General features: G+C 38.9%; 1 protein-coding gene across 1 annotated transcript in view; it reads right to left on the bottom strand.

The window, feature by feature from the left end:
• Positions 1–822: 822 nt before the first annotated feature.
• The window catches only part of SLC13A1 (solute carrier family 13 member 1), a 143,135-nt gene continuing 133,296 nt past the window's right edge, over positions 823–10,661 (bottom strand). Inside the window, exon 16 of the mRNA XM_058724441.1 lies at positions 823–2,913. The gene's annotated coding sequence lies outside the window, so the exon portion shown is untranslated. The remainder of the gene's footprint in view (positions 2,914–10,661) is intronic.

Below are 10,661 nucleotides of genomic sequence, written 5' to 3'. Positions count from 1 at the left end.
CCAATGTAGGTCTCAGAGATAGATGGGCAGGAGTTTCTACCAAACCCAGACAGTTCTCAGAGTTTTGAAATCCTTGCTACTAGTGAAGCTACTGATGAAGTATAAAAATAAAACAGCCATGCCTCAGACCAAACAGTGACATTATGACCAGAGCTTTGTGTGACCTTGTGGGCTCAGAGGTGAGGGAGGCAGGAGCCAGACCGCTGAAGCCAGATCCCTAGCCAGCAAGTTGTAGGTGACCAGGGCAATAGATTCTTACTGTGTCAGGAGCCCCTACCTAGCCAGATATCAGGGTTGTGCCATGCACCCCCAGATTTGCTTTCTTTATTCCAGGATGTTTCCCAAATGAGATTGTTGCCCACACTTCAGCAGCAGTCCCTGGCACTGGGCAGACCTCAGTGTGACAGAGACATCGTGAAGTCAATCCAGAAACACATAGGCTCCAGAGAGGGTAACACCCCTTGACCTCACCCCCAATTTGTCTGAGCTGCAGTGAGGAAGGACAGCTAACGGCAGAGTGCAATTATGAGGTCAAAAAAGGTAAATACCCTGTCATTTTCTCATGGAAGGAAGCAAGACCCCATGATGCAGTGGGAAGAGAGAATTCAATTCTGATGTTGCCTTTTAGATAGTTACCAGTTTTCCAGTCTCAAAGTAAGCTCATTCTTACACCAGTTCTAAATACACACATGTACACACACACTCACATATACACTATATATACATATATTCACACCTATGTGTGTTGTGTATCTACATTGTAACAAATGTTTATATTACATAGTATATATCTAACGTATGAGTTATTTTCCAGGTAATAGAATTTATTCATTCCCCTTTTTATTTCAACAAATAGTCAGTTTTCACAATGATGCAGATACTATTTTGAGTGCCAGGAATGTAAGTCAGGCAGGATTTCTCCTTTCATGGAATTCATCTTCAAGTTTGGGGAGACACAAAATCAGGAAGTAATAAAGTAAAATAATTCAAGGCAATAATAATTGCTATGAAGAAATTAAAACAGAGAACTATAATTGAAAATGCCTGAAGTGAGTTGGTCAGGTTAGGCATGACCTTGGCTAAAGATTTAAAAATTTCACCCTTCCATCATTTTTTCCAAATTCTGTCCTCTATTTGGGTTCTTCCCTTTATGTTCCATCAACCAGGAATGCAAAGAGGGTAGACTAAGACAGGAGGCCAGAGTTTTGCCATATGCTGGAACCACAGAGCTTAGACTAAGGGAAGGGAAAGCCTTGGGGTCCTTTAAACCCCCCAGGGCTTCTCTCTGGCCCTGCTTTATCCTTTCACACTGAGTCTAGATGTGATGAGCAGAAGCAGCCTCTGTACCTGCTCCTGATTGCTCTTGTCCTGGCCAGTTTTCTCCAATAAATGCTGTGCTGGGTCACGTATGTGTACCAACAGGTCATAATACGTGTTTGCTGTTTAGATGCATGTTAAGGTGTATTTATAATTTTTTTTGGCAGATGGGTTTATAATAAGGAAGAATTATACATATTATAAATGTCTAACAATTGAATATTGATTAAATAACTTATATATGTAAACATGACATAATGAGGAAGAATCATGTTGTTCTGAGAAAAAAAAACTGTATTTTACAGAATCTATAACCAATATATATTTCTTTTCATCCATCCGTCCATCCATCCTTCCTTCCTATTAACTTTGTTATTAACGTTGAATAAGCCATTTTTTCCCATGAAGTATGTATCATGTTATTTCAAGGACTTGATAACAGTATCTAATCCTGTTAAAGTGACTCCATTTCATGACTTTGCACTGTATCTAAAACCTTCACTGGTCTCGCTCATTTAAGTTTTTGATCCCTTAAGACTGCAAATGATTTGATGCTAATCAAAGCAGCCCCAAACATATGCCCTGCAGTGGTGACACTGAAGTATTTTCTTCTGATTAGATGGTCATTAGCCTAATTATTATAGAAATGTTAAGACTTAAGGGTGAACATAGCCAATCAGAATTTTAAACAAGTTGTGATCTGTGTCCATTTAACTCAACTGAATAGCCCAACATGCACTAAATAAATAGAATTTCCTTGTAAGAAAATACTTGGGGTGTGGGGGGAAATGGGAAGATGTTGGTCAAAGGGAACAAACTTTCACTTATAAAATAAATAAGTTCTGGTGACCCAAGGCGCAGCATGATGACTATAGTTAACTATACTGTATTTTATACTTGAAAGTTGCTAAGAGAGGAGATCTTAAATGTTCTCTCTCTCTCTCTCTCTCTCTCTCTCACACACACACACACACGTGCACGCGCGTAACCATGTAAGGGGATGGAGGTGTTAACTAATCTTATTGTGGTAATCATTTCACAATATATACATATATCAAATCATCACGTTGTACACCTTTTATACCATACGTCAACTCTATCTCAACAAAGCTAGGAAAACAAACAAAGAAAACCCAGAGGAATACTAAGAAGCCACATCCTTAGAAAAAAAACAATCTGTGAGTGGGTGGCTCTAAGCGACTTAGAGAAGTAGCCCAGAGGCTGGGTAATTTCTGATGGCTGCTGGTAGAAGCAAAAGCATGAGGGGAACAACGTGCGCAGGTGTGAGTAATTAATTCCAGCAGCGACTGTGGATGAATATTAAGTGAAGATCCAACTATTGGGGAGTGAGCTTCTTTCTAACTTACACTTTGTTCATATGACAATAAGATGATTAGAAATACACAGAGATTTATAAACAGAAAATTATTCTTTACGTAACAGTTCTTTTGTTTGTTGGGATAGGTGCTCCAATTGTAGGGATGAGTGTTGATTTCCATTCAGAAGCAATTCATCTTGGTTTCCATTAACCAGTTTAGAGCCTGGTTCAAAATGAAGTTAATTTTATTTATATGATGCCTTCTAGCTTCTGGGTACCTAAAGAAACATAAATTATATTCTAAGAGCAAGGTGTTAAAAAAGCTTCTCAACTTCCAAACAAACAAACAAACAACCAAAAAGGACTAGAGGTGGGAGTCGGGGAGCGTTTGAGTCGGGAATGAAAACCAAAGTCCTTGATTTTTGGTAACAAAGCTCATTCTGTGATATATGGAAGTGGGGAACATTAACCAGCAGCTCTATCAGTGCATATCATTAAAAAGAAGAAAAGTTTTTAAGGATTTCACCTTCACGTCTAAGCAAAAAGCAAGGCATGATTCACAAGACCTATGGTTCTTCAGGTCACTTGAGCCATATGGTGACTTGATTTCATGTGAAAATCAGTTTTGTGTTTTGATCACAATAGTCAGTAGGAATATACTGGAAAACAAATTGACATCTTGTATTTTTTTTTAATTTTTTTTTTTAACGTTTATTTATTTTTGAGACAGAGAGAGAGCATGAACGGGGGAGGGGCAGAGAGAGGGAGACACATCACAATAGTCAGTAGGAATATACTGGAAAACAAATTGACATCTTGTATTTTTTTTTTAATTTTTTTTTTAACGTTTATTTATTTTTGAGACAGAGAGAGAGCATGAACGGGGGAGGGGCAGAGAGAGAGGGAGACACAGAATCGGAAGCAGGCTCCAGGCTCCGAGCCATCAGCCCAGAGCCTGACGCGGGGCTCGAACCCACGGACCGCGAGATCGTGACCTGAGCTGAAGTCGGACGCTTAACCGACTGAGCCACCCAGGCGCCCCATTTTTAATGTGTACTTATGTGGAGATCTGCCTTAGAGGAGGCCTCCCAGGGAGGCCATTCCATGACTAAACCTTCTTGTATATAGTTAAAATAAGTTCATTTTCTACCAAATTTTATTTTGTAGAAGGTCATACTGTGGAGACACTCTAGTTCAGCAGTAATTAAAATGGGCCCATGACCAAGACAACCTGAACATTCCTCTCAGCTTCCTGACTTTAGACAGACTTCTTCCTGACTCCAGGATCCTGACCTCCCTTTTCTCAGAGCATTTGCTTTAGAAAACATGTAAATTCTTTCTCTGCTCCTTTGAGATATAAACCTTTTAGAAACCTCTTGCCAGTTTTAAACCCAGGAATGTCTTTCTCCAGGGTCTGGGAGTTGTTTCTTTGAAATGTAATCATCAGGGAAATAGGGCCATACTTTCTGTGGGAGAACAGGAGGCTAACTTGTAAGTTCTATGGGTGAACACAGATGGCCTAATCACAGAAAAACATTTGCAAACTCAGGAATAACTCAGTGGCTCCACACATTTCATTAACCAACCTTTCCTCCTAATGTCCTCCAATACTCTTTCAAAAGCTCACCCCAGTGCTTCAAAACTCTCCTGCCTTTTATTTCAACAGAGATGAATTCAAACTCAGTTCTGGCCTGGCTCCCTGTTGCAACAGCTTAGCACAAAATCTTCCTTACTTGTTTGACTTTGGTGGAATTTTTGCGTTGACACCCAAATGTGAATTCTGTGGTAGGCATGAGAGCCTCTACTGTCCCTACAAGCTGTCTCATATAATTAGTGTGACCAGAAGGTGGAGGATGGGGACAGGCCTTGATGAGAAAAGAATTTGTTTGCATGTAGTGATGGGTCTCTACCACTCTGTCTACTCAGTCTTGATGAAAATAATAGAACAGAACTACATTTCATAATATGTATAACTATTTTATCACAAATAGTTTGACAATCTCTGGTGTTAATAATTCATTCTTTCAGGAATGTTATTGGCTGGAATAGGGAAGAGTATTTATATCCCCTATATCCTACAGGCTGTTGGAGAGAAAAAGAGACAGAGAGAAAAAGCAAGTGAGTAAGCTATGTTGGCACACCCTCATTCTTGTATACTTATAAGAAATCAGTCTAGGCTTATCGAGGTACCTGAGAGCAAATATCAGGGACCATAGCAAAGAAAGCCACAAACCAGGGGGAGCTTTCTGCCCTCATGTTGTTTCAGACTTAAGGTTGTGGGAAATAGGTTCAAGAATTCCTTATACTTACACAAATATGTTAAAAAAAAAAAAAAAAAAAAAGCTTAGGGTGGAAACCTGCCACCACAGGGAGAAATTGCCCAAGATTAGTCAGCGAGATATTATAATGGGATCAAGAGTAACTTGTTATAGCATCTGTAGGAAACTACTTTCCATCTGGCACCAATATACTTTGATCACAACTTCAAATTCCACTTGCCCCCCAGGCCCTTTGCTTCTTAGACACACAAGTTAACGATTACTATCTGTTTTCTTCTGCACGTTCACCACATGTGTAAGATCTTGATATCTCAATAAAACACCCCTGTTCGGGGCTCTTGTCTCCTCCCAGACATTAGCCTCTCTCATATTCAATTCTGCGTCTGTTCTCTTGCTGGACAAGAGAGAACTCCAGACTCATAGTCTGTGACATAAGGTAGTGATCGTAAGGAGTGTTATTTTTGGATAACATCATTTGTAGGTAGGTATCTGGTGCCTGTCCATTATGAACCAAGGTCCTTGAAATTCTTCAAAAACTAAGGAGTTGTGAAACTGTTAAATATATCACTATTTAAACTTCCCTTTTCTTGAGACTTCTTATTACTGTTTGTCTCACAAAGCAGCCCCAGTAGAATATGATTAAACCAGTAGAAAAGGAGTTTGGCTGTGGTGGTGATAATGGCACTGGTGTGGAGAGAGGAGTGAAGTTTAGAATCATACAAAGAAAAATAAAGGTGCAATTGTCATCATCAGCCATTACCTAATTAGGCTGTCCTACTCTTTTCTGTATCTCTCTCTCTTAAAATTTAATAAGCATTAAAAAAAAGATAGCAAGTTTAATTGCTTTATTTATAAGTCAAAGATGAACTTCACAGATAACTAGCAAATTGCCTAATGCTCGAAAGTTCTAAGTAAATTTCTTGAGTTACAGTCAGTCTTTATTGTTGATTGAGAACTCTGAGAGTTCTGCTATGAGCTGGGTCTGGGGGCAGTGAGATAGGAGAGGCTTTTGTTTATGACAAAAACAAACTTTGATGCCCAAAGAAAATAAAGAGTTTCTCTAAATCAACAGCAAATCAGAACCAGACATGGGCTGATCTTTGGAAGAACTCAGAGATGTCAGAGTCTGCACCTGTTTGAAGTTACTTCCGCTGAAGTTCAGTCAGAGGCTTTCTTTGAAGATCTGGTCTGAAGAGTTACTTCACCTTTGTAGGTTCCTAGGATTTCAAGACCCTAAACTACACGGAAGGGTAAACCTAATTCCTGCACCACTTCAAGGTCAAAAGTCTTTCACATATATTCATTGTTTTGGAGAAAGTGCTTCCCCAGGTGGTCCCATGAGTATTTTCCTCATCTTCTATGAGAGGTGAGTATAGAGGGTGAGGTATAAAGGCATCCGTTCTGTGGTCCCTCTCAAACTATTTCTGAGGCATTGCTTTTAGAGGGGCCAACCTTCCTGGTGCAGAAACTCCAACTGCATTATGAAGTTCAAATATGCTGTGAACATGCATTTCCAGGGACAGGTTGGGGGGGGGGTGGAGCACTGAAGTCCCCTTTTGCTCAGGTTGCTATGAAAGGAACTCCCCAACTTCTGAGGCGTCTACTAAGTGCATACAGAATCTAAAAGAATTCTATGTTATTAAGCCAGAAGGTTTTAGACTCATATCTAATAAATATTAGAGATAATATTTTCAAAACACTTTTCTATTGATAATACCTTATATCTTTATAGCTCTTAATCATTTAGAAAATATTTTTGGGGCACCTGGGGGGCTCAGTCGGTTGGGTGGCCCACTACAGCTCAGGTCATGATCTCGTGGTCTATGAGTTCGAGCCCCACATCGGGCTCTGTGCTGACAGCTCGGAGACTGGAGCCTGCTTCTGATTCTGTGTCTCCCTCTCTCTCTGCCCCTTCCCTGCTTGCTCTGTCTCTGTCTCTCTCTCAAAAATAATAAACATTAAAAAAATTTTTTTAAAAAGAGAAAATATTTTCACAAACATTATTTTGATCTACAAATTTCATAGTTACCAGCCACCCATCCATGATTGTATTTATTTAATAATTAATTTTCAGTAATTACTAAGCATCAGATAATTTTGAGTGATTATTAAGCATCACCAAGGGGCCACCTGGGGAAGAACTACAGGAGTTACATATTTATAAATTTATTTTTTTGAATTGAGGAAATTGAGGATAAGGGAGAGTAAATGACTAATTCAGCCTCACAAGAGAGTAACTTTTAGATACAGGGTTTATACCCAGAAAGTAAGACAAATTCAGGACTCTCCTCATTACTTTTAGATTTGAAAAGCAGTTTACTCTGGCAGGGCAAAAGACTAAGGCCCTGTGCCTGTTGCTGCTAAGGTAAATTTGAGATTTAAGTATTTTTCTTCTTTTTTTCCTTCCATGGTGGGATGGTTCCACCTTTTCCTTCCATGGGGGTGGGAAGGCTAGCTCGGGAACCAGAAAAACCTTGTGATATCTTTGTTTCATCATATCTAGAAGGAGAGGAAGTGGAAGAAAGAACTGAGTCAGGTACATAATGTCAACTTATATCTCCTTATATTAATGGGTCTAAAATTATGTGATCACTATTCTTTGACTTGTATGTGCCCTGGAATATTAGCTCCAAATAAAACTTGTGCTCTTATTTCTTAAAAGCATTTCTCATAAGAAGCTCACAAGGTTAAAAAAACTAGTTCTCTTCCTAATTTTTATAACAATGTAGTAAGGAAACAGTTGTACAGGAAATTGAAATGATTTGGACAATGCCAGAAAAGTGTGAGACAGAAGATTTTATCTATATCCATAAACTGATTTAAATACATTTGAATTTAGCCAAAGTATCAGATAACACGATAGTGTTAATTTTAGAACGTTATTAATTTTAGATTATATTGTATTAATTCTGGATTCACCTTCTTCTTTTAGATAATATGACCATATTTCATAAGAGTCTAGTTGCAGTCCCCTTTTCTTCCAGCATTTATGTAGTGCCAGCAAGGAAGCGTTGCCATATCTATTGGTCAGGATAAACTGGGTTATCCTGTGGTAAAACATTAGCCATGAATTCCAATAGTTAAAGACAATAAAGACTTGTTTCTGTATCAAAGCTGGGCAGAGGCAGGCTTTGCTCCACAGAGGGTCACTCAAGGATTCTGGTTAAGGGAGGCCTTGACGTTTCAACATCAGGTTTCAGGGTTTGCTGAGGCGGGGAAAGAGGGAGACTGGAGAATTGCACAGGAAGATTTACTGCCTCAACCTGGAAGTAACACAAGTCATTTCCATTCACATTTCTTTAGCCAAGACTAGTCCCACTGGCCTGGCTACCTAACTCCTAGGAAGTTTAGTTTCCCATATGTTCAAGAAGGACAGGAGAACAGGATACGTAGAATTTATCTTAGTGTGTTTGTGATAATCACAGCACATTGATGGGATTTGAGAGTGGAGAAGAAGAAAAAGTGTGTAAACCAATTGTCTAAATAAAAGAAAACACAGCTGGTTACTAGACACTATGTATAATTCTTTTTAGTTCAAAGTCTATGTGTATCAATCCATATTGTTGATACATGATAAAGGAGTTCTTTACATATTTTATTACTCGGAGTTCTCTAGAGAAACAGAACCAATAGGGTGTGTGTATATCTATGGAAAAATATCTACTTTAAGAAATTGACTCATTTGATTATTGAGGCTGGCAAATTCAAAATCTGCAGGGTGGGCAGCAGACTGGAGATCCAGAAAGAACCAATGCTGTACTTCAAGTGCACAGGCCACTTGCTGCAGAATTCCCTCTTGCTAGGAGGAGGTCAGTCTATTGTTTTCAGGAATTCACCTGATTGGAAGAGGCCCATCCACATTAAGGAGAGTAACGGGCTTTATTCTATGTTACTATTTTAAATGCTACTATCATCCAAAACAATGATTATCAAAGAATTATCCAGAACAATGTTTGACCACATATCCGGACACCATGGCCTGGCCAAGTTGACATATAAAATTAATCATCACACATACTCAAGTATAATTCCACTGGCTATGAGAGCAAGGAAGATGTATTTGCCCTTATGACCAGTGCCCTCAGCATGAAATATTCTTTTATATCCATGTCCAGATTTATGATTCCTTAAGAATCAATATGATCAGTAATAATCCCTTCAGAATTGCTGAAGATCAGTTGGCTGTTAAATATTAAGCTTACAAATGAAGTCTAAAACCTAATGACACTGCTATCCTGATTAAATTAAAGTTCAGTAAATTCCTTTACAGCATTAGTTCTTTTCAGATTCTTAATCACTAAACCATTCCAAACTTTTATAAAGGTTTTCCCTAGATTTTTTCCTTCAAGTATGAAAATATTTCTACCTACTTAAATAAAATTTTTAAGTGTGTATTAAAATTAGACTCCTTTCTATGTTAAGAACGAGGTACTTAGAATTGAATTGCGTGTTGAAAAGTAGGAAGGGTATTGTTGCCTGAAGAAAAGTCATCCAACTTCTTAAAGCAGAAGAAAAGAAGAAACTATCATCTATCACATAATGGCTGAAACAGAGGGCTTCATGGAATATGGTTTTCAATAGTTTTACTTTCGTAAAGAACACTGGGAAAGCACTTAATCTGTGTCTCTGAATTAATAAAACAAGGGTAATCATGCTGTCACCTATTTCGAGAGCTCTGGATGAGGACTAACAGGATAATGTCGGTAAATTGCTTTGAGACTCTCAGATGCAGGGCAGGGGGTAAGAAAGCAGTTAGCTCAGTACCGATGACAATATACTCACAGACGTGCAAACGGGTCCACACGCTTGTAACAGGCACTTACGTGTATATATGTGTCATAATGGTTCTGCATGCTCCTGTGTCGTCTGGAACGGGGTTCTCAGCCCCAGCACCTTTGACATTTTGGGTCACACGGTTTGCTGTGAGGGCTGTTGTATGCACTTCAGGATGTTTAGCAGCATCCTGGTCTCTACCCACTAGATGCCAGTGGCACCCCTCACTTCATTTGTGACAACCAAAAACGTCTCCAGACATCGTCAAATGTCCCCTGGGGGGCCAAAGTCCCTCTGGTCTAGAACCACTGATTTAGAGGCTAAGACAGAACCAATGGCAGGCAGTTAAAATATGAGAAAATTCATACATTAGCCTAAAAGGGAGCTTTTAAATTAAAAAGAGAATGAACCAGTAAAAATGATAGTTTAAAGGAGATTTTTTTTTTTGAACTTGATAAGCTGATCCCCCCCTCCCAGATTTATATTGGAGGAAAAAAGGACAAAAATAATTAAAATAATTTAGAACAAAATTGGTAGGGGACTTTCCCTTTTGATCAAGTATTACATTAATTAAGGCAGGGTGCTATTGAAACAGAAACAGACAAATAGCCCAATGGAACATGATAAAGAACCTAGAAACAAACACGAACACAAGACACCCCTTACCATTTGTAGGGGCTAGGGCAAGAGTGCAAATGGAAACCCATATACCATTTAAGTAAGCTAGCAAACAAATAAGTGAAATATGTTTTATCTTTTTAATTTGACACATACACATTCATATGTATACATATTTGGAAGGCAAGGTCTGAATGTATAATTCTCGGATTGTTTGAGTTCTGTCTCAGAATGTGGTGGTACAGGACGCATAGGCCTCTGACTCCTGCTTCTGAGTCTTGGCCTGACCCTATTCTCTTCCCATTCCTAAAGGTTTCATGCACGCCTAGTGTGGACACTAGCCTGAACATCCAAGC

Source organism: Neofelis nebulosa, chromosome 4 (assembly GCF_028018385.1).
Source record: "Neofelis nebulosa isolate mNeoNeb1 chromosome 4, mNeoNeb1.pri, whole genome shotgun sequence".
NCBI lineage: Eukaryota > Metazoa > Chordata > Mammalia > Carnivora > Felidae > Neofelis > Neofelis nebulosa.
Note: the sequence above shows the minus strand (reverse complement) of the source record. Positions and strands in the feature narration are given on the sequence as shown.